General features: G+C 38.4%; 1 protein-coding gene across 3 annotated transcripts in view; it reads right to left on the bottom strand.

The window, feature by feature from the left end:
- Nucleotides 1-23,752, bottom strand: part of SEMA3E (semaphorin 3E) — a 239,088-nt gene that overhangs the window by 130,583 nt on the left and 84,753 nt on the right. Inside the window, exon 1 of one of the 3 annotated variants that reach the window (XM_045052317.1) lies at nt 19,248-19,545. The exons of the other annotated variants lie outside the window; for them this stretch is intronic. The gene's annotated coding sequence lies outside the window, so the exon portion shown is untranslated. Of the gene's footprint in view, nt 1-19,247; nt 19,546-23,752 lie in introns of those variants that run through there. 3 annotated transcript variants of the gene reach the window in all.

The following is a 23,752-nucleotide window of genomic DNA, read 5'->3' on the forward strand; positions in this document are numbered from 1 at the left end:
CCAATATGACTGCATGCTAAACTTGACATTAAATATACATTTTATAAACTTTACTGGCTGATGGAATACCATGGTTAATGCGCAATCTAGGGTCTATTTCTCTCTTTAATTGGAAACTACTCAGCAGCATAGTGTAACATTCCTATTCTTAATCTAAGGAGGAAGAGAGACTAATGAAGTCAAGTTAGATTTTCACTGTCATTATTAACTAGACATTCGGTAACAAATTCTGAATAAATAGAAATAGGCTGCTTTCACCTGCATTTGTCAAGATAGTTTTTAAAAGAACCAGGAGACTTAGTAAGAGGGACAGGGAATAGGGGAATACCTGCATCCTAATTAGGTAATTATTAGTATCATATTTACTTAGATGCTTCACCTGCCTACAGGCATACTCTTCTTTCCTATAGGTGTACATACGTGGTAAGTAAAAAAATGAAAAAATTATTTTTCCCACGCATGATTCTCTCCTCCCCCTTGAAACAGCAACCACCTTCAGCAGCAGAAGCTTGACTAATTGAAGTGTGCTTTGTCCTTGCCAGGGCAAATAAGAGATTAAATTTAAACAAAGCAGGGGCCTTGGTCAGATGGGAGATGGGGAAACAATCAGTCCACCGGGGGCGTCCCCCACCCAAGGCCTCATCTCCTTTTCCTTCTAGCCACTCCAGGCAGGGGGCAGAGGCCTCCTGGCAACCTCCTGCCCTGCAGGTGTTTTACTTTGTGCAGAGCTTTTGAAACTCAAGAAAGGACTTTCTTATGAAAAGTAGAAATGTCTTCAATTCCTATTAAATGTTGTTACAAAGTACTTGGAGTCTTAAGCATGAATTGTTCTTTTATATTAAAGGTGATCTGATTTCTTAGCACAAATTATCAAGAAAACTAGCAGAAAATGACACTGATTTCTTTAACGTACTGTTTCCTTGTCAAGAAAGCACTGCTTGGAAGAGGGGAGAGTGTGAGATATTCCTCATGTGCATCACCTTCCCATCACAAAATACTGAAAAAGTCCAAGATGTACCTGTACTATGACTGTTTGTCCATCTCCTTAATCCTCAGAGTGTACTATGGAAATAATTATTACCAGCGATCTTTGATGAGAGACTGCTCACCTAGAAATGGTAGGACTTACAGAATGTAAGTAAAAATTGGATTTTATCTTTTTCACAAATACTGAGGTTTTTTTTTTTTTTTTTTAACATTTATTTATTTTTGAGACAGAGAGAGCATGAACCGGGGAGGGTCAGAGAAAGAGGGAGACACAGAATCTGAAACAGGCTCCAGGCTCTGAGCTGTCAGCACAGAGCCCGACGCGGGGCTCGAACCCACGGACCGTGAGATCATGACTTGAGTCGAAGTCGGACGCTTAACCGACTGAGCCACCCAGACGTCCCCACAAATACTGAATTTTTACATGAAACAACGAGCTGTCATTATGTTGATGTTTTTATATAACATATCACAATCAACTATCAATTAATTTTCTTCCCTGGAAAGTTAGTTTTACTCACTAATTAAGTATTCTTAGGCACAATACTGATTGCCATGTATAGTAAAGTATAAAATAGTCATGAAGTCATGGCTTCACAGGTACCCTCTTCTAAATGAAATGTTTTTTCTATTCTTTTTTTAATTTAAATATTTGAGAGGGAGAGAGAGAAAGAGAGAGAGAGAGAGAGAGAGAGAGAGAGAGAGAGAGAGAGAGGCAGAAAGAGCGGGAGAGAGAGAATCCCAACCAGACTCAGTGCTGTGAGCACAGAGCCCTACATGGGACTTGATCCCATGAACCACAAGATCATGACCTCAGCCTAAGTCAAGAGTTGGAACCAACTGAGCCTCCCAGACACCCCTATTTTCTATTTTAAAGAGGAAATGTTTTCTTTCCAAATAGCCATTTAGACAGTTACATTAATTTTTAAGCATTGTTTGACAGATATACAAAAATCATGTAAAGATATTTTGGTCTACTGTTTTCAACACTGATTTTACTTAGAAAAAAAATTCATGGTAAGGCTTATTTAAGGAAAAAATATACAGTAAAACTGTGATTTGCAAGCATAATTCATTATGGAAACATGCTTGTAATCCAAAGCACTTGTATAACAAAGCGAATTTCAAGAACCATTAGCTCAGTTGTGATCTGTGACTTTCGGCATCACACATTACTCATGTTGCAAGACATTGCTTCTTTATCAAGTTAAAATTTATTAGAAATGTTTGCTCATCTTGAGGAGCACTCGCAGAACAAGTTATTCACAATCCAAGATTTTACCATAATTCCACTATAAATAAAGATAATGTAAATCTGAAATCTTTTAGAATGCAAACAATACTCAGAAAATCTTAACATGAAAAGGCACCTGGGTGGCTCAGTCAGCTAAGTGTCTGACTTCAGCTCGGGTCATGATCTTGCAGTTTGTGTGTTTGAGCCCTGCGCTGGACTCTTTACTGACAGCTCAGAGCCTGGAGATTGCTTTGGAGTCTGTGTCTGCCTCTCTCTCTGTCCCTCCCCTACTTGTGCTTTGTCTCTCTCTGTCCCTCAAAAATAAATAAAATCATCAAAAAAATTTTTTAATATATAAAAAATAAAATCTTAACATGAAAATTATTTTCTATTACTTGATTCTGACACTGCTAAGAGATAATACTTGCTGGGATACCTAAATAGAATAAGTCAGCATTATGTCAACTCAATAATTACAAATAAATGTATATAAATGCTTATAACAGAATACATTTATAATCATCATTAAAGCCAATGTATTCTGATGTTTTCACAGCACCTAATTTTAATAGTTAGCATGAGTGGACACAACATGGTGTGTTTTAGTAGTAGGGAATTAAGAGTTTCTTCACCTGCTACGTTGTTTTGAACTGTACCAGACATGCTTCAGAGAGTTTGGTTCTTAACAGTGCCTTCCAGTGAAACTACAGTAATAAATTTTAGTGAAAGTAGGATGAACAATCAATCAAAGACATCATATATGCCTGTCAGGAGTATATATAGCATATAGTATATATAAAGAGAAGTTGCTACTATGAGAATCCTATATCCATTCAATACAATGTTTTGCTTCTTGAAATACAATTTTAAACTCAATGTACTCTTGTGACCACCAAAATGAAAGAACCACCACACATCTTTAGAGTTCCTGTGGCACATCGACCCTATTCCTTTCAGGGTCTACAAGCACATGCATTGAAGTTACACATCTGCCTTGACAAGGAAAGACTTCAGCCATGGCCTTGATGCTCCAAATCATGTGTTTTTGCAGCTGCCTTATGCTAGACAGAGCATGAAAGACTGCTCCATGGCCTTTCCACACTCTATTCTGTAAATAACAAGCTGGCTTTGTAGAGGCAGAGGAAGAGTAAGCGATGAAGCACTGACACTTGCAGAGCTCATTCTAAATACATGGACAACTTCGCAAGTTTTATTTATCCAAAAGTTTAGGGAAAGAAAAACTATTCCTATTTTGGAATTTAATTGCATTTATATTACTGGAAATGCTGCTTTTGCTAAACTCCAAGCTCACATAGGGAAAAACATATTAAATAATCATTAAGAATTTGCAATGCACTGTCTACTGGCTTCCTCATTATCACCCACTCTGTTCTAAGGAGAGAGATTATTTTTCCTGAATAATTCCATTACCATATCATGAAGAATGTCATGAGGATTAGGGAGAAAAACAGCAGAAGCCTGAAGAAGCAAAATTACCATTAAACACATGAGAGGAAAAAGGAAAGTAGGGGATGAGGAAAAGAGAACATGTAAGCAAAAATACCTTTTGTTCAGGTGCTAGCAAGATACTCCATATACTTACCATGTAACGGAAAATGAGATTTTTTAGCTTCCAACCACTATTGGGATCTGAAGCAAGAGCCATTTGAAAGAGAAGGGACAAAGGTAAAATTTTAGGGGTATCTGAGGTAAATAAGGACGTGTTTATACAGGCATAGTAAATGAGGACCATGATGAAGAAGAGTGGTTTGGGGATCCTGAGTGAGAAAAGTAATTAGTAGAGTTAATTCCATTGGGAGCTTGAAAATCCCAAAGCCACTGTTTGCCTTAGAAGCACATAAATGTGTGAGGGGTGTAAGAAGTGGACAGAAAGAATCTACAGAAGGAATAGAAATGTGAGCAAGTGTGCGAAATGGCCTTGGTTTTTCTCATAAAAGGAAAAAAAAATAGGACATCTTTTGAGGTGGAGATGGAGTTGTAATTGGTACATAAGAATTATAGTCTCAATTTGAAGGTATTTATGGGAACACGCACAGAATGGACCAGATACATGAGGAAAATTGTCTGGAGAACACTACAAGGATTCGGCTGAAGTTGAACGTGCATTAACAAGTTTGTGTTTTGCCAAATATGTTCATTTGTCCAGAAATAAGAGACAGCAGATGAGTGAACACTTAATAAACCATAGGTAAAGAAAGGAAAAGGTACAAGAAAATCTACAATGATGGTAATGCCAGTGGGTGAAACTGGAGTCTGGATAAAGGTAAGAGAACATATAACTAGGAAAGAGGCTCACAGACTGGAAAAGCTGTGTAAAAATCAACTCTGGTTTCACCCTGAGTTTAAGCCTAAGCTTCTCTCAAGTATATCATTCTCACTCCCACATGTGCCAGACACAATCTGCACATCCACCTCACAGAGATATTTCTTCATTGCCATTTTATCGAAGAAAAAAACAAGGCACAGAGAGGTTAAATAACTTGCTTAAGATCACAAATCTTGAGGTTCAGAACTAAGACATGAGGTAGGTTGCTTGGTCTGTCCAATCCTCCTAGGCACCGCATTTGCCTCTCTCTCCCCAAACTTGCCACATAGTAGGTGCTCAATAAACATGTGAAGGATGAACAAACATATAAGGTATAGTTGAAGAAGGCTTATAATAAAAGCAATCCTGGTATTCATTTGTCATTGGCACTGCTAAGATATGACCTTTCTTCAGGCAATTTTCTGATCTCTCATGGTAGAATAAGACCCAAACTGTTCTGATCTGGACAGCCTGCATTCATTTAAATATTTACTGAGTGCCATTCACAATTCTCCTTTCAAGTTCTGCCTAGGAGGGTAGAGTTAGTGAATTACACTCATTAGGGGACTGGGGAATCTCAGGAACGGGCTAGCCAGACAGCTGCTGCCGTCTCAGTTACCCAGCCCCTTCGACAACAAAAGGACCTTGGAGAGAAGGGTTTGGCAACAGAATCAATGTTAGCTTTCTCCCTTATCCTCTTTTTTATCAACACCTCCCACCCCTACCATCCCTACAGCTCTACCAGTGGGGAATGGGGCTAACAGCGAATGTGGGCTCAGTGGAAGGAAGGCTGGTGAGGAGCAATGAGAACATGCTCAACACCAGCCATGCCGCAGTAAGGGGGCCAAAGCCTCCTAAGGAATGAAATCCACCTCTCTCATCAGCACCAGAATGTTAACCTCTCTTTCATTTAAGAAAAACATGCAAATACAGCATTTCCAATTCAAATACTGTTTGGAGGACAGACAGGATGGAAGTTACCATTTAAAGACATAGCCACTCTGAGAGAATTTTTAGCCAAACTCAGCCTTGCTGATCACAGCAAATTGGCAAGTTCAAATTCTTTGTAACTGGCCTGTTATAAACACCCGCCCCAGAGAATAAGGTGGAACACTGCCAGGTCTTGCTGGCTGACTCCCAAGAGCAACCTGCCTTTGCTCTGTTTGGGGCTCTTTGAGTACGGGACATTAGGTTGTAGGGTGAGTAAGATGTCAGCCACATGGCTAACTCCCACTTCTGCAGTCTGCCTGTAAATAGAATATTTTCATTGCAGTTAATAGATGCTTTGGTCCTGTTCTGGGAAGCACCTGGACTTTTTAAGATTTTTTTAAGATCCTGCATAGAGATGCACAAAATGCCAGTGGACATTTTATAGGGACTTATGTAGCAGTTCATGCCAAGGCACATTTTGTTTTCAAATCACAGTCCCTCCCCGTAGTGTCTTAGAGACCAGCCTCTGCCAGGATGTGGGTTCTGACTTTCTCAACAGGAAAAAAAAAAAAAAAACAAAAAACCTTTACCAAGACAAATAGGCAACATTTAGGTCTAGCTGGAGAGGTCTGAGAGCAAATTTAGGCACCATTGTATTCCAATCTTGTACAATCTGTAACAATGAATATATGAAAATTACTTAGTCACTAAGCAACTGAATTATTTCTCATCAGTTAGGAAAAAGATGGTGCTAAAAGTAAAACGATTCTTTCTGGAATTTTGCTTTAAGTTGTATCTTTCCCTTAAGAAAATAAAACATGTCTAAAATGAGTACAGATATGCAGCATTGTATTAGTCTAGCTGTTACAACAAAATACCAGAGACTGGGTAGCTTACACAACAGAAACTTCTTTCTCACAGTTCTGGAGGATGGGAGTACAAAATCAAAGTGTTAGAGAATTCGGTTCCTGACGATGACAGCTCTCTTTCTGGCTTGCAGACGGCTACCTTCCTGATCCATATTCAAGTGATAGAGAACAGAATAAAGGAGCCCTTGGGTATGTCTTGTAAGGACACCAATGACCTTTATGACTTCATTTAACCTTAATTACTTTCTTACTCCACATACAATGACATTAAGGGTTAGGGTTTCAACATACAAATTTTGGGGGGACAGAATTCGGTCTATGGCAGTTATCTTAACAAAAACTTAATCATTTGTTATGTAATTAATGCCACGAAGTCACTCAGAGAAGAGACAAGAATTCGCCAGATGCATTCTATGAAGGTGTTCTAAAGATGTTTATACAGGAGCACTACACAGAAATGTCATACAAATGTATCAGACAGGAGCATTATGGTTAATTTGTGAGAAATTAGAAATCAGCTTTCTCGGGGCGCCTGGGTGGCGCAGTCGGTTAAGCGTCCGACTTCAGCCAGGTCACGATATCGCGGTCCCTGAGTTCGAGCCCCGCGTCAGGCTCTGGGCTGATGGCTCGGAGCCTGGAGCCTGTTTCCGATTCTGTGTCTCCCTCTCTCTCTGCCCCTCCCCTGTTCATGCTCTGTCTCTCTCTGTCCCAAAAATAAATAAAAAAAACGTTGAAAAAAAAATTTTTTTAAATAAAAAAAAAAAAAGAAATCAGCTTTCTCTTAAATTCTACCTTAAACAAAAACTTCAGCCAAAGATAATTTTTGGTGCCTCATCTAGAACCCCTCAAATAATTTTGTTTTCCATTTTTTGTTTCTTTTTGTGTGCTTAAGTCGGTGGGTTTTTATTTCTAACATCCTGTATTCACAGCTGCTTTTAGATCACTGCCCTCAGCTACTGGAACTCTCCTGCCAAGAAGTGCCTGGCAATTTATTTATTCAGCCATCCACTGACCAATTATGTGACAGTTGCAACAATATAAAAACCTTTGTTTCAGTCAGGGCACCTCAAGGGGTTAATTTGCAACCTAAAGTCCCCCTATGAGATCAAGTTCAAGCTATTCTTGTCTTTCCCCTAATTCTTTGTCTTGAGCCCCACTCCAGGACCCTTACAAACGTCCCCTGGGAGCACTACTTAAATAAATCATTTGCACACCAATACTTTTTTTTTTTTTTTTTTAATATTTTTGAGAGAGAGAGCATACCCACTTAAGAGCTGCGGAGGGGCAGAGAGAGAGAGAGGGAGACAAAGGATCTGAAGCAGGCTCTGCACTGAGAGCTGAGGGCCTGATGCAGGGCTCAAACCCACCAGCTGTGAGATCATGACCAGAGCCAAAGTCAGACACTTAACTGAGTAAGCCAGCCAGGCGCCCCTCACACCAATACACATCTTAGGATCTTCCATGGAATGCAATGTAAGACAGCACTTGAGATAACATCTATGACATTATCAAGAGATACGATGGCATAGACGAGATATGTTAAGCATTACTGTCTTTTAATATAACATCCTTCTAGTGGTCTTTCTGTTACTAATTCAAATTTAATCTGTCATTCGTTGGTTCACTGTCTCATCTAGAACTTTTATCCCCTTACGCCGTGTTCAACTTCCTTGAGACACTTAGCTTCACCTGATTTCTCACCTTTTTCCTAACACTCCTGTTATCCTTAATGAACCACAGAGACAAGTTTCAAGATTGACGGAAATACAGTCAGGAAGGCAAAGAAAAACAAAAGTCATGTTCAGTCAACAACTCAAGCGACTTGAATGGCACAGAGTAACAAAAAAACACTAGCATAGAGAGTGGGCGAATCCAAGGCAACACACAGGAGGTTGGCAGACGGCAGTGGCAAAAGAGCTAGTGGGATGTGCCAGAGGAAATGAGCCTCAACGATACCTGTTCAGTGCTGCACACACTATGCACTCAGTTAGTGGTGGTTCTGTCTTTTCTTTATAATTCATGGTATTAGGTACTAAGAAGGTTAACTGCCATCTAATTAACCTCAACTTTTCGTGAGTTAGAAACTGAACAGTTTCGGCTTGTGATTTTCACAGAGAAGAGTGAGTCCAAGAGAAAAAGAGCTTTTGGTTAAGTCAAGAAGGAGAGAGATTATTCAGGAAAGATGCTAGAAAGTGGAGGTGGGATGGAATCAGAGGGTAGTGTTTAATCCATATCAACAGACAAATTTTACTCCAAGTGCTTCCACCTCACCAATCCATGTAAGTTTCATTTAAGAAAATAATCAAACATCTCTGCCCCGTCAAATTTACTAACTTTGCTGTTATTATCTTTTTTCTCTCTCAGTGGCAGTTTCCCTCGTAGCCATTCTGCCATCTTGAACTCCATCTGTCCCTGGTTTTCCCGATACTTCCTGTTTTTTCCTCACTCTGGACCGTCACTCTGTCTCCTTAATCTTAAGGATTCCTCAGCTTTTCTTAACCATGGATATTATTCAGACATTTGCCAGTGTATAAATTTTCTTCTGGTGTTCCTACATTACATCTCTGATTTCATATGAATTTTACCAAATTATAAGGAATATTGATGTGTTTTTCTTTTTTAAGACTAAATACGCCATCATTAGGGCAAGATCATGCCTTGTCTTTGCAATTCCATCACCTGAGACCTAGATGATAACTAGTAACTGACTTTTAAATGAATAAAAAACAGACAATAAAAAAATTTTACACTCTTCTTTGGGAAAACACTTTAAAATCTCATTTAAAAATTCCATAAAAGAGGAAACTTCTATTTGCCTAATCTTGAGTGAACTCTGAAACCATTTATTTCTGTATTAACTAAAACTAAGACTTCATAAACTATAACTGTCTAAGCAGAAATTACATTTTTTACTTGTACTTGGTCAAGTGTGCGTTATAAAACTTGCAAGGTTAGCTCTCCCTTCCCCTCAACAGAGAAGTCATATCGGTAGAGAAATTTACAACATCCTGAATGCATTAGTATTCTATGCATCTACCTGAAGTACCTTAGTGGACACGAGGTTCTCAACTCTTCTGCATCAGAATAAAATAAAAGGGCCAAACTATCTCTAGGAAACCTGGACCCAATGTTCTCAAGCAAAGACACTTCTGATATCTCTTTGAGTACTTCATCAAAAGAAAAAGAAATTCCAAGTTGTTTCATTACTCACTAAGTTAGCACTTCCGGGAATGCAGAGAACACAATCTGGGCAGGGGCCAGGCCACATTCCTAGAAGCAGGTGGTGTGTTTTATCAATTTATTCAGTCACTGTACATAGCACAGAACTGTGGGTTCTTGAGCTAATACTGTCACTTTTTAAAAGCTTGTCTTTGCACAAAGTGATACATAATAGGAATATGCTTTCTCTCTTCCTGGTCTTCTTCTTAATCATCAGATTTAATATTCTATGGGGTTTTTTTTCCCCCTTAGTTTTCTATATGTGTATCACAAATTCAACCCCAAGCTCTGCAGCAGTTGTCTAAATACCTTCTCAAAACTCCAGACGCATTTGGCAGTCCGTCAGCGTCACTGCCCTGGGGAACTCTCTCGGAGCCTTGGCCCAGCAGCAGAGTGGACTGGCTGCACTGTTGGGGCACACTCTCATTATAAAATGATCCATCACTTTTATCCTGGTGATTCATTTTGCTCTTTCCTCTCCTGAATCCCTTCGTCCTGGATCTCTCTTTTGTTTTACTCCCTTGTTTTGGCAGACACACCCTCCAACAGTTTCCTAATACTGCATCAAGGTTAACTGAGGACTTGCATGTCTGAAATGTATTCATTCAGCCCCCTAGGTTAATTGATATTTTGGCCAGAGAATTCTACATTGGAAATCATTTCTCTTTGAAATATGTAAGCATTTTTCTGTTGCCTCCTGGCTTTTAGAACTCAACCTATGAACAAAGCATTCTAATCCCTGTAAAGTGCATAACTTACTTATCTTCTCTGGAACTTCACAGAGCCTCCTACTATTCTCCATGTTCTAAAATGTTATAACCTGCTTTGGTATGAATTTGTTTTCATCCATTGTAATGGACTCTCTCAATCTGGAAATAAATTTAAGTACGAAGAAATTTTCTTCAATGACTTTATTGATGACTTCTCTCACACATTCCCTATTTTCTCTATATTCAACGCTTTATTTTTTGAACTTGAGTTGGTCCCAAATTTTCTTATTTTCTCTTTTTTATATTCTTTTTTTTCTCTACTTCTGGGATATTAGCACAAATTTAACTTCCAAAACTTCTCTTGTGATTTTTATTCCTCTTAAATTCATGCAGTTGTTTTATTTTCTGCTTTTTTAAAAACAGCACCTAGTTGGAGGTGCCTGGTTAGCTTAGTCAGTAGAGCATAAAACTCTTGATCTTGGAGTCGTGGGTTCAAGTTCCACATTGGGTGCAGAGCTTACTTAAAAAAAATGCACCCGATCTTTTTTCATGGATGTAAAAATTATGAAGATCTTTTCTTTCTTCAACCATAGTTTTTGCTCTCTTCAAATTCTTTTATTTTACTGGTCTCTACTTTTTATTTTATAGCTTTCCTCAGCTTCCCAGTGCTGTCGCATTGAATGCTCATATTTAAGACAGAGTTTAAGAATGGAAGCTCTAAGACATGAGTAGGCTTTGCCACTTGAGACCTTTGCTCTAGAGAGGGTTGGAAGACTCTTTGAGGAAGTCAGGCATCAGTTGTTTCTTAGATTGGTCATATTCCTCTATGAATATTTTAACTGTGTCCCCAGAGGGAAGCCAGCATTTTAAGGCCATAAGAGAAAAGGACAGGCAGTTTTCAATCAGTAATGTGATGGAGCTGATATGAACCCGATCATAAGAAATGAGTGTGTACATATTTTTCCAATTTTCAATTCAGGGACATCAAGTGAAAAGCTTGAAAATGGGGTTAGTGGTGCTATCTACACCAGGGAAATCAGCTACAAAACGAGGTAGAGAACTAGCTGTTAAACATACATGTGCACACTGCTGGTGTCAATATTTTTTATGTACGTATGTATTTATCCTTCTGCAGTTTCAAGTTTTTATTTAAATTCCAGTGGTTCAACATTCAGTGTATTTTACGTTTCAGGCGTAGACTTTAGTGATTCATCACTTTATATACAACACCCAGTGCTCATCACAAGTGCCCTCAATACCCATCACCCATTCAACCTATCTCCACGCCCCCTCACTAAAAGCAACGCTCAGATTGTTTTCTACGGTTAAAAGTCTGTTTTATCATTTGTCTCTTTTTTCCCCTCTATGTTCATTTGTTTTGTTTGTTCAATTCTGCAAGAGTGAAATCCTATGTTATTTGTCTTTCTCTGACTTATTTCGCTTAGCATAAAAGGCTCTAGACTTTGTGGGTATACATGTGTATACAGATACATGTGTATACATACACACACACACACACACACACACACACACCTCACAACTTCTTTATCACACATATATATCACAACTTTTTTTACCCACTCATCAATTGATAGACATTTGGGCTCTTTCCCATAATTTGGCTGTTGTCGATAGTGCTGCTATAAATATTGGGGTGCATGTAGCCCTTCAAATCAGTTGTTTTTTATCCTTTGGGTAAATACCTACTAGTGCAATTGCTGGGTCATAGGGTAGTTCTATTTTTAACTTTTTGAAGCACCTCCATACTGTTTTCCAGAATGGCTACAGGAGTTTGCATTCCCACCAACAGTGTTAGAGGGTTCCCCTTTCTCTGCATCCTCACCAACACCTGTTGTTTCTTGTGTTGTTGATTTTAGTCATTCTGATGGATGTGAGGTGGTACGTCATTGTAGTTTTGATTTGGATTTCCCTGACGATGAGTGACGCTGACCATCTTTTCATGTGTTGTTAGCCATCCAGATGTCTTCTCTGGAGAAATGTCTGTTCATGTCTTCTGCCCATGTTTTAAACTGGATTGTTTCTGGGCTGTGGAACTTGGTAAGTTCTTTATAAATTTTGGATACTAACCCTCTGTCAGAATGAGAGTCAATATTTGTCATTTAGTCTTTCACCTGGTTCCACTATTTGCAGTCTAGTTCTTCCAGTGCAGAGATGATCTGTTTTACCAGTCCAAAGGAAAAACCTCCCATCTTTGCAGAGATGTGCGAGAAGTAGTAGCATAGTCTTGCTGGATGAGGTAGATGGTCTAGGGGTTATGAATGGTCTATTATTAAACGGATTTTCAATCAGAGTTCTGAATCCAACCTTCACCCTCACTTCCACAGGTATGCGATGTTTCTAATTCCTGAGGCTTTGGGGGGATTCTAAGGAACAGTCACGTTGTTTCTTGATTTGTGACCCTTTGGGCTTAGGATTTGGCTCTCTTGGTTTTGCTAAGTCAATTACACTCACTCATGTGCTATCCATTTCCCCAAAATAAGTTGCTATTTTCGGTCCCTTTCTGTGTAGTGATTTGTACATTTAAAGTCCCTTTACCGTCATTTTTAGAAGGACTGGGGAGAAAATGATTATGTAAATAAATGTACATATATGAAGCATTATCTTCATCCAACTTTTTAATTAATTATTCACATTGAAAGTATGGTAGGGGTGCCTGGATAGCTCAGTCGGTTAAGCATCCGACTTTGGCTTAGAACATGATCTCATGGTTCATCAGTTTGAGCCCTGTATCAGGCTCCGTGCCGACAGCTCAGAGCCTGGAGCCTGCTTCAGATTCTGTAACTCCCTCTCTCTGCCCTCTGCCCACTCACACTCTGTCTTGCTCTCTCAAAAATAAATAAGCATTAATTTTTTTTTTTAATATGGCAGAATCCTGTGTTACCTCATGATATGGCTTCCAGGGGATCAGCTCTGGCCACTTCCATACCCACATTGTGACTCCCGAAAAGATGTGCCTAAGTCTCAACCATCAGTACCTGTGAATGTGACCTTGTGAGAAACTGAGGTTTTGTAAATGTAATCAAGGTAAGGTGAGGTCGTACTGGTAGGCTCTCATCCAATGACTAGTGTCCTTCTAGGGGATACATTTCTGTTGTTTAAAGCCACTCCATGTGTGGTACTTTGTTAAGGCAGCTCTAGAGAATTAATATAACCCCCAACAATCCACTTCCAAGGTCTGGGTTTTGCGCTTTCTTTGGAGTCGGGTGGGCCAAGAGGGAAAAAGGAAGGCTAAGCAGTCAGCATTCACGTAACTCTTTCATCACTAAGCCCTGATCCTGTGGAATACGTGATGTTTAGGTTCTTGCTCTGCCTACATATTCCCAACTCCCTTTGGTATTCAAGCAGCAATGTTGTAATGGCATTATGGTACAAAGGCCTCAGATATATAGGTTCAGATGTATTTGTACTTCAACACTGAAAAGCAACAAGTGACAGAGACAGAATAGCAACATTTTGGTTTAAATATTTCACTTCCCCAATTTAGAAAGTTCAATTTTAGTTGGTAGCAAGACCAGTAATTTCAATGATTTCCTGAACTAAGACAGTATTTTCATTGTAAGTTTCTCTGAAAATCAGATATATTATGAATTACAGAGCCCTTTTAATGAGTTCTTATTTTTTCTTACTTTTGGTCATTAGTGAAGGATGCAAAGCATATCATTTGCAGCAATTATTATAAAAACATCTGCACAGTGAGTACATCTAGAACCTAGTGTTTCCACTACAGAAATTGAGTGAAAAAAGATACGAGTGGTTAAAAATAGAATATAAATGAAAGAAAGTTGGCAGACACAATTCATAACCCCTGCTTATGCATATTATGATAATGAATCTCTAATTTATATTTATTACTGCGCTTATATAATTACATGCTTACAGTTTTGGTTATAATTTTTGCATAATGCCCTTTCTGGTGAAACATAAGTAATTGTCATCTCGGTTAGCATAAGGAAGGTTTGGAGTATAAACCAAGTATAAATAGTCTCCAAATAGTATTAGTGGTAAAAAATTAATCTTTAACAAGGGACCTATTAAGCATTTTTAACTTGGGGAATTAAAAAATTAAAATCTTGAAGAAATAATAGAAAGCTAACTATTAAAAATCCCAATTACAATATCCAATATTGTCATCTCTCTCTTTTGAAGTTAGAAGAGCAACGAAATATGACCAAGAACTGAATAGCAGCTTTGTTGGAACTGACAAGATGGTTTGTTTAAAACTAGCTGAAATGCACGACAGATTGCCAGGAGGATGGCTGAAGTAATAAAGTGCTAACTAAAAACTTAGAAGATATTCTCATTAAGAGTACAAAGTGTGGCACAAATAAAAACAATACGGTCAAACTTCCTTCACAATCACTTCAACTCACTATTCATTTTTATATTAAATACTCCATTAGCCATAGAGGCAAAAAAAGACTGAATGAATAAAATCCAAGATCTCATTCAAGAAGCTACTATCTAACCTTTATTCATTTTAACACTTTCACTTACTAACTCTGTTTGCGAAGTATGACCTGTAAAATAAAGTATCAACTTAACATGGCTACATTCTCAAGTTCTTCAAAAAAATCTTTAGAACAAATACATTTTCACAAAATATTACAAGAATAAAAAGAATAAAATTTACATGACACTGTAGTGATTTGTTTTTCTATCTTCAGAAAGTCTTCGAGAATTTTTTTTAATGAAATATACTGTAAAAGGCTTAAATATGTGAAAAATATGCTTAAGTGGACAAGTAAATACTTTTTAGATGATGAGAGTGCTGTATCTTTAGAAAAATCTTCCAGACAAGGTCTGAGATTAGAAGACCATTCAAGTTGCCTGCTCTACCCTCTAAGGATTATCTTTCAGGTAGAGTATTTTAAATCGTTCATGTAGTGATCCTTGGAATGTAACATAAGTGTTTTAAATAGTAACTAAAGAATTTTATGACTGCTTACAGAAGCAGCTCTTGAAATAACTAGAAAAATTATATTCTTGCTCAAAGAGGAAAAAGGCCATTTCTCTTCTTCCACATGGCATTGTAACTTGGCATATTCTTTACAGACAGCACCATGCCCTGAAACTACACCAGTAATTGCATCCATGTATTTGCCTTTGTTTTCCTGTGATTTTACTTTCTTGCTAAGGGGGATGGATTCAGAAAGACATTAACCAAGGTATAGAACAGTTAATAGCTATCTTTGTATACTCCAGATAATTGGTGGAAAACTGAGCTATCTCCATCAAAAGCCAGCAAATATGTCTTATAAAAACATGAGTAGATGGTAAAGAGATTCAATTTCTCATGAAGAAACTAGACCTTGCCTTCAAAAAAAAAAAAAAATTCACAAACATTTTGTAAATGCAGGCAGTCTCTGCATACAAACGTTTTTTAATCCTTGAATAGCTATGGTTAGGTAGGTGGTTGCTCAGGTGATCAGATCATCCACTAGTGACTCTAGCTAGGAGAGCTAGGATTTCCTATTACTTGAAAGGGTGTTGGTAAAAGGCTAAGCAGCAACACAGAAACCCCACCAACATGTGCGGAATCCATGGAACAGAAACCTAGGCAGAAATACTTAAGCAGAAATCAAATATTAATATTTTCTCAGTGACAGAGACCCAACTCTCATCATACCAAGCATTTTTTAAGGATTCATGTGACTGATACGTATACGAACATATTTCACAGAGTCAAAGAATTTGAGCTTCAGGGATTGAAATCAGGGTCTTGACACTAGTAATCTCTCCTCCCTTCACCACTTACTTACTCACTTTATTTATTTGTTTGTTTGTTTGGATTATATTTTCCTCCCTCCATCTGTACTCAGGTTCACTCAGTAGGTAAATAACCGCTTCCAGCAGGCCCAGGGCTTCAGTGTATCTGGACAGACCTCTTGCAACCCAGGGAAAACTACCCTTCTAGCACTACTTCAGAGAATTAAGGGTTGTTATTTTGATTATCCTGACATGCATCTCATGCCCAACCTTTGAACCTAATTTTGTATTCAGGGATATAGAATAGTGTCAACGACCACTATGCCAAGAATAGGTGAGTGATTTCTGATATTTTGATTGCCGGCCTCCCTAAAGCTACATGGATTCAGGAGTAGATCCCTAAAGAAAAGGAATTACTCTTAGCCAAAAAGGGAAATGAGACAAAAACTACCACAGGCCAGCACGCTCAGACTATGCAATTAGACAAAGAGGATGGGCAAAGTGGACAGTCAGTTTGAGATTATCTAGGCTCTCTTTGGATTATTAGCAACCAGCAATATGACAAAGGTAAATTTCACCTCTGGTTGGTGTAATAAATATCTTCAAATATCTTTTTCTCTCATGTTTGTATGACATTTATTTACTCATCTAAAATTTACTTTTCAATTTAGAACAGATACTAAGTATGAAAATGCATTCTTTTAAGGTGCCAAGATATTTTACTTAATATTTGACTCCATCTTTGATTGTAAAAATTATGGGGGAAATACTTGTTTATTTTCTCTTTGATCAATTCGAACCATCTTAAGACATAAGACAGACACCTATGAAAATAATTTCAATATAAATATTTGCATTCCATTGTTGCATGTGGCTACCCTCAGGAGATGGGACATTTGGCTTTTGGCCCTGAAACCAACACACGGTAAGTGTGACTTTTTAAAAATTAGCATGTGTTGCTGATTGTTATTTCTCCTGGGTAAAAACATGTACAAATTAAGGAAATATACAGTTTCAATGCAATTTCCGCAATTTCAATGCAAATTTTAAGACATTTAAAAAAACAAACCAGGGATTTGTTTTAGAATTCGAGGTTTCTGTATATCATCACACGTTTATTTTTCTTACTATATTCTTTGCCTTTTTTTTTTTTAATTTAAAGACATAAACTGAAGCTAGGAAGCTGTATTCACATTCCTAAGAATAGGATTTAAAGAAGAGTGACAGACGGGCAAATGCAGGAAACCCATATTCAAGTATCTTTTCTCTCCAGAACTGAGTATTTTCAAAGTATCTCTCTCATTTTCAAGGAGTCTGACACACCGTATGGCTCAATGTCATCAGGCATGAGCTTCAAGGAGGCAGAGACACCAAGTCGGCCTCATTCTACTTTTAGAGACAGGCACTGAGTAGAGTGGCACATAACAAGAATTCAGTAAACAGCTTCTCCAAGTGTGAAATGCATGAATGGACTGCATAATAACCTATAGCAAGATGTAACCTTTTCTTTATGAACAGAAAGAAGTTTGCTATGATGGAAACTATCTAACCAGGAATCTAGATACCTGGGATCTACGCTGTCTACACTTATAATCTCTGACTTATTCTCAATACTATTCTCAATAGTAATAAAAAGGGGATGGATGACTGTGCATGATTCTGAACTCCTTTACAGTTTTTACATATAATCTAAGTGAGATTATTACCCATTTCAAAAAAAAAGAAAAGAAATGTAAATACAGTCTTGCTTTGCCTGTTTGTGTTAACTCATTAATAAGCACCACACGACCTGTAAGGTAAGGGATGCTCACCAGCGCTTCTGTTCTGTATTTTTAATATAGATGAATTAATTTTCACATGGTTTTCTCCTTCACTCCCTGCAAACCTCTAGGATTTCCCAATCCCCAAAAGAAGTATCTTAACTACACTATTCTAGAGTAACTTCCTTCTGTACCTTTCCCTCTTTTTCCTCCTCCCCCTTGACAGGACATTACCTGAATTTCCTTAGGTAACATATGGACTCCTAGAGTTTACAATCTAAAAGAAAACCTTTTAGAAAACCTTTTTCCTAAAAACCTAAAAGAAAACCTGAAAGAACACCTTTTTCACCTCCCTTTATGTGTGAGTCACACGTGGAAAGAAAAAAACAAGCAAGATCCTTTATCTGAGACAAAACAGGGTGGTGAGGGGTTTCAAGACCCTCTTTTGCCTAATCAGGATTTTTCCACCCTAGAACAAGCTACCTTCATCCCAAACTCCCTTCCCTTTTCATATTCTGCTTAACTGAGATTTGAATAACTAGAAAGGAAGAGGAAGAGTAGTGTGCTACTGGAAGTGTGGTCAGTAAGATGGCCTGGGCACCGCGGATGGGGAAGGTCCTCTGCTGCCTGCCTCCCCAGCTGTGTTGCAGGCCACTGTCCCAAAGAAGAGCTCACTCTCCTTGCTAATATCCACCACTGCATTTCTGCAAGGGCTTCTTGCCGCTGGAGTTCTCGTCTTCACCCCAAGTGCTTTCAACAATCCAAGTATCATTCCATGTAACCTATTTCAAAGGAAGTCAGCGGAGCTCTCATGTTAAGCCTATGCAGATTCTAGGTCATTTACCGCAGCTTTCCAAGTTTTTACACCATGCCCGCAGGTAGCGAATAGCTTTCACTTCACAGCCAGTACACGCATCGATGTAAAATATGCCATCTGAAAACAAAGTGTCACAAAGCTGTACGTACTCGGGGCACCTGGGTGGCTCCGTCGGCTGAACATGGGACTTTGGCTCAGGTCATGATCTCACCGTTCGTGAGTTCGAGCTCCACATCGGGCTCGCTGTTGTTAGCACAGAACTTGCTTGGGATCCTCTGCCAAGCCCCCCCCCACCCCCCCCCATTGCTCACTCTCTAACAATAATAAATCGACTTTTGTAAAAATAAATAAATAAAATAAATAAATAAAATAAAAATGAAAAACATAACAGTACATACTTTTACTACATGCATACATGTAATATATACACACTGATATTTTTCTGATTTTTTTTTTTAATCCCCGATCTAAAAATAAAGAAATGAAACACTGGCTGGCCCAATTAAATCACCATCTTTTTAGGGTGAGGAGCAGGCGTCAAGTTTTTTTTATGGCGTTCGCCAGGTGATTCCCATGTGTAACTTTGGGACTCTTTTCAGATGGTTCTTTTCCATTTTGGAGCAATTCTGTCTTATCACTTGTAAATAAGTTTTTACGTTTTCACTTACAGTTATATTTCTTCTTCTTCTTCTTCTTTTTTTTTTTAATGGTACTTCCCCAAAGTTTTAAAACTTCCTGGATTAGTAACCGAAGCAAGCATGAAAAGAAAACCAAACGAAAACTGGCCTTTTCCAGCTGCGGAGCCTCAGGGAGAAGAGGTGTTGTCTGTGCCGGCAGCCACACGTCCCGAGGGCCTTGTGTCCTCTGCGCAGGTCATCAGACACCTCGCAGCCGCCGCCGCCCAACGCAAAAGCCACAAGGGCCTCCTCAAAACAAATGCGTGACCCCTGACCTAGCCGCACTCGCTCCAGTAGAACCTACTGCTTCTGCGCGAGGAGCTGCACATGCGTGGAACGCCACATCTGCGTGAAGGGGGGGTCACGTGACCCGGATCTCCTCAATTGCCGGAGCGTCTCAGAAGCCCTAGTCGCCCATTATTAGAAACACGTGGGTGAGGCTTCTGAGAAAGATTATCAAAGACCTGCTCATTCAGCATGACCAGACCCGCTGGTAGCTGATGCCTGTTGCCGCTAATCCAGAAAGTTCGGAGGCCCTGGTGCCCTTGCTTGCTACCAGAAATCATACAAATAAATCCATCATGAGGATCAGAGTTCACCTTTATAATAAACAGGGGATCAGAGTTCACCTTTATAATAAACAGGGGTTGTGGAACTTAAGGTTATGCAAATAAATAAAAGATTAGCTGTGGCCTATAAATTGATTGCATATTCTATTAAACAGTTACAACTCCCAGTTTGTAAATCCATTGATTTAGAACTGGAGTCATCAAACTATGGCCCATGGGCCAAATGCACTCTGCCACCTGTTTTTGTAAATGAAATGGTACTGGCACACAACCACGCCGCTTTTTTGTGCATCATCTATGACTGCTTTCCTACCAGTGGGGTGGCAGAGTTGAGTAGCTGTGACAGAGATTATATGGCCCACAGCGTCTAACCTGTTTCTTATCTGGCCTTAGAGAAAGTTGGCCTATCCCCCTTGTTCAAGTATTTTGTCTTAGGAGGATAGAATTAGGGTAAAATCAAAGAGGTTAGAAAATGAATTAGAATCCAAAATTTGAAAGGTCTTGTACACAAAGCTAGGGATTGGATTTTATCTCAGGGGCAATAATGAACCATCCCCAGGTAGGAGTAAAACTCTTTTCTGATCAACAGTCTCCAGCTGGGTTCTAGACCATGAATATAAAGCACAATAGGTAGGGATGAAATTATTATCTGGTTCCTTGGGTATATCTTCTGCCATAGAAAATGTTGCCTATGAATCCCCTATGCACAGCTATGTGCCTTGCTTTGAATGTGAAACTCTTGAATTTATAACTCCCTTCCTATTTTTAGATAAAGGTTTCTATCTGGGTCTCATAACTGAGTTTCATAACTTTAGACTATATTTAGTGAGCATTAAAGGTAGATTTCCCTTATTCTCTCAGGAGCAGTGGTGTTGGGGATCAACTATGCATCCTGCCTGAAGCTATTGTGGTTTTAATAGGACATAAAATAAGCAGCAAGTCCATTAAATTAAAGGTGGTCAAAAGAACAATAAAAAAAAAAAGCTCCTTTTTTTTTTTTTCAAGCAGGTAATGCTTAATTAATTCATTAAGCTGACATGGTAAACATTTACACTATTCATCTATCTATGAAATATATTTGCTTTTCAGTTATCACAGCAACCATAGAGCTCTTAAAAGCAACTTAGATTCTAGTCACACTTGGTTCAAAGATAGGATTAAAGACCTGTCATTGAACTTGAGAATCACTACTGAAGCCACATTGTTCTGGTGTTATAATCTAAAGCTGCCTTTATGTATCTTTTCATATTCTAAAAGGTATGGTAAGAAAATATGTAGGAGGCAAAAGGTCTCAATTAATTACTGTGTGTTTTCTCTGCCAGGTGGGTTTTATTAACAAAGGTTAGAAAAATAGATCTTCACAACATGCAATAGAGTAGATAAATATATTTAACTTACAAATAAAGGTCCTACAAATGGTTTATGAAAAGATTTCTAAAAGAAAACAAAATTCCAAACCTAAATTATGATTAAATCCGCATTATACATAAAGAAAATGACGGTGGTTTCCAAAGAGAATGGTTATGTGTCAAAGAGAGATGTGAAGAATGCAGAAAGATTAATAAAACCAAGCAGGATCTCATTAATCAAACATCCTCAAGTGGAACGAATGATTTGATTTGAATTTGCTTCTATATACACCAACGATAGAATCTGCTTTTTTTGTGAAGCAGCCAAAATGTCAGCTTGATAAATGGGGTAACTTTTTCAAAAGTACCTACACTGTAGTTTCTTAATATGTTGATGAATGTAATAGTAAAACTAAGATAAATTGTTTGCTAAAAAAAAAAATCTAAATAAAGCTTTGATCACTGACTAAAAAGATTTGATTTTTTTTTTAATGACTAGACCAAATAAAACCTTTAAATTGCTGTTTAAAGGATTGAACATACCAGGAAACAACCACATCAAATGATTTCAGTTGGCCTGGAGAACATCGTAGATCAACTAAGACAAATATCTGTTACTAATATCATAGTTAGGGTTTTGAATAATTGATAACAATTTATAAAAATGGAGTAATTGCCTATATATTTCTAGTGTGATATGTACATGCTTGAGGATATTAGTTGTTTCTTTTCTTTTCTCCTGAATCACATGAAAAATGCGGTAAAAATGTATGTCCAAGTCTACCTAAAATAAAACAAGGAAGCAAAGAAGCAAAACAATCTTGCCTATAAAACAGCCCACTTGTTTTTTTTTTCAATAGACCGATATATTTTGATAGTTTTGAAAAACACTGCAAACTTTACAATAACAATTTGACACTATTGCTAAGTGAATATAACTATCCAAAACAAAATAACAACAGTAAGACACTATTCCTTGTCTTGTTAATAACATCCCCAGTGACAGTGACCTCACTGATAATCTAGGAAAGGAACAACTTTTGTGACTAATTTTATTCTAGATTTTCTGTGAAAATATTCAGTATTTAGTTTCTATTTTATTCAATGGACATTGCTATGGGCCAAATTTTGTACCCCCAAATTCATATGTTGAACCCCTAACCCCCAATGTGTATTTGGAGATAGGGCTCTTGGGTGGTTATTAAGCTTAAATGAGCTCATAGGGGTGGGACCTAATCCAATAGGATTGGTGGCCTTGTAAGAGGAAGAGAGCAAGATCTTCCTTCCCATCCTCTTGCCATCTAAAGACTCAGCAGGAAAGCAGCCAACTAAAAGCCAGGAAGATAATGCTCCCTAGAAACTAAATCTTGATCTTGGACTCCCCAGCCTCCAGAACTGTGAAAAATAAACAAATTTCTGTTGCTTAATCACTTCTGTCTGTGGTATCTTGTTATAGTAGCCCAGGAGTAAACACACAAGTTCACACTTTATTCTTTTTTTTTTCTTTTTTTTTTTAGTTTTTTAAATGTTTTTTTTTTTTTTTTTTTTTTTTTTTTTTTTTTTTTTTTTTTTTTTTTTTTTTTATTCTTGGGACAGAGAGAGACAGAGCATGAGCAGGAGAGGGGCAGAGAGAGAAGGACACAGAATCCGAAAGTAGGCTGGAGGCTCTGAGCTGACATCAGAGTCCAATGCGGGGCTTGAACTCAGGTACCATGAGACCATGACCTGAGCCAAAGTTGGATGCTTAACCGACTGAGCCACCCAGGCGCCCCACACACTCACACTTTAAATAGTCAAGTACTTCTTCAATGTTTCTTATGAAAAATAGCCATGCCTCCACATTGCAGCTCTCCCCATGCTCCAATTCCCAATCACCAGAGCAGTGGTTCTTGACTAGGGAAAACCAACCTTCCCTCCACTGTCAACCCCCACACTGGGCCATTTGGCAATGTTCTGAGACATTTTGGTTATCACTAATGGAAGAAAGGAGAGAGAGTTGCTATTGACATCTGGTGGGTAGAAACCATGATGCTCTTTTTTTTTTTTTTTAATGTTTATTTAGTTTTGAGAGAGAGAGATACGAAGTGCAAATGGGGAGGGGCAAAGAGAGAGGGAGACACAGAAGCTGAAACAGGCTGCAGGCTCTGAGCTGTCAGCACAGAGCCTGACGTGGGGCTCCAACCCACGGACCAAGATCATAACCTGAGCGAAGTCGGACACTGAACGGAATCACCCAGATGCCGCAAGGCCATGACACACTTCTGCAATGTGCTCTGCACAACAGTGATCTGACCCCAAATGTCAGTAATGCCCAATTTGAGGAACATTGACTTATAGGCACTTTTTTTTTTAAGATTTTATTTTTAAGTAATCTCTACACACAACATAAGGTTCAAACTCAATCTCGAGATCTAGAGTCTCATGCTTCGCTGACTGAGCCTGCTAAGCGTCCCAATCTAGGCAATCTCTTTTAAGCTATAACTTTTTAATGTTTGTCTTCAAATCTGTAAATAAGATGGTTGTTTTCCTGTTTCCTAATTTTCCTTTTAAAAGTAGCGTAATCATTAAGGGACAATTC

The sequence above is a fragment of the Felis catus genome, chromosome A2 (genome assembly GCF_018350175.1).
Source record: "Felis catus isolate Fca126 chromosome A2, F.catus_Fca126_mat1.0, whole genome shotgun sequence".
Taxonomy (NCBI): Eukaryota; Metazoa; Chordata; class Mammalia; order Carnivora; family Felidae; genus Felis; species Felis catus.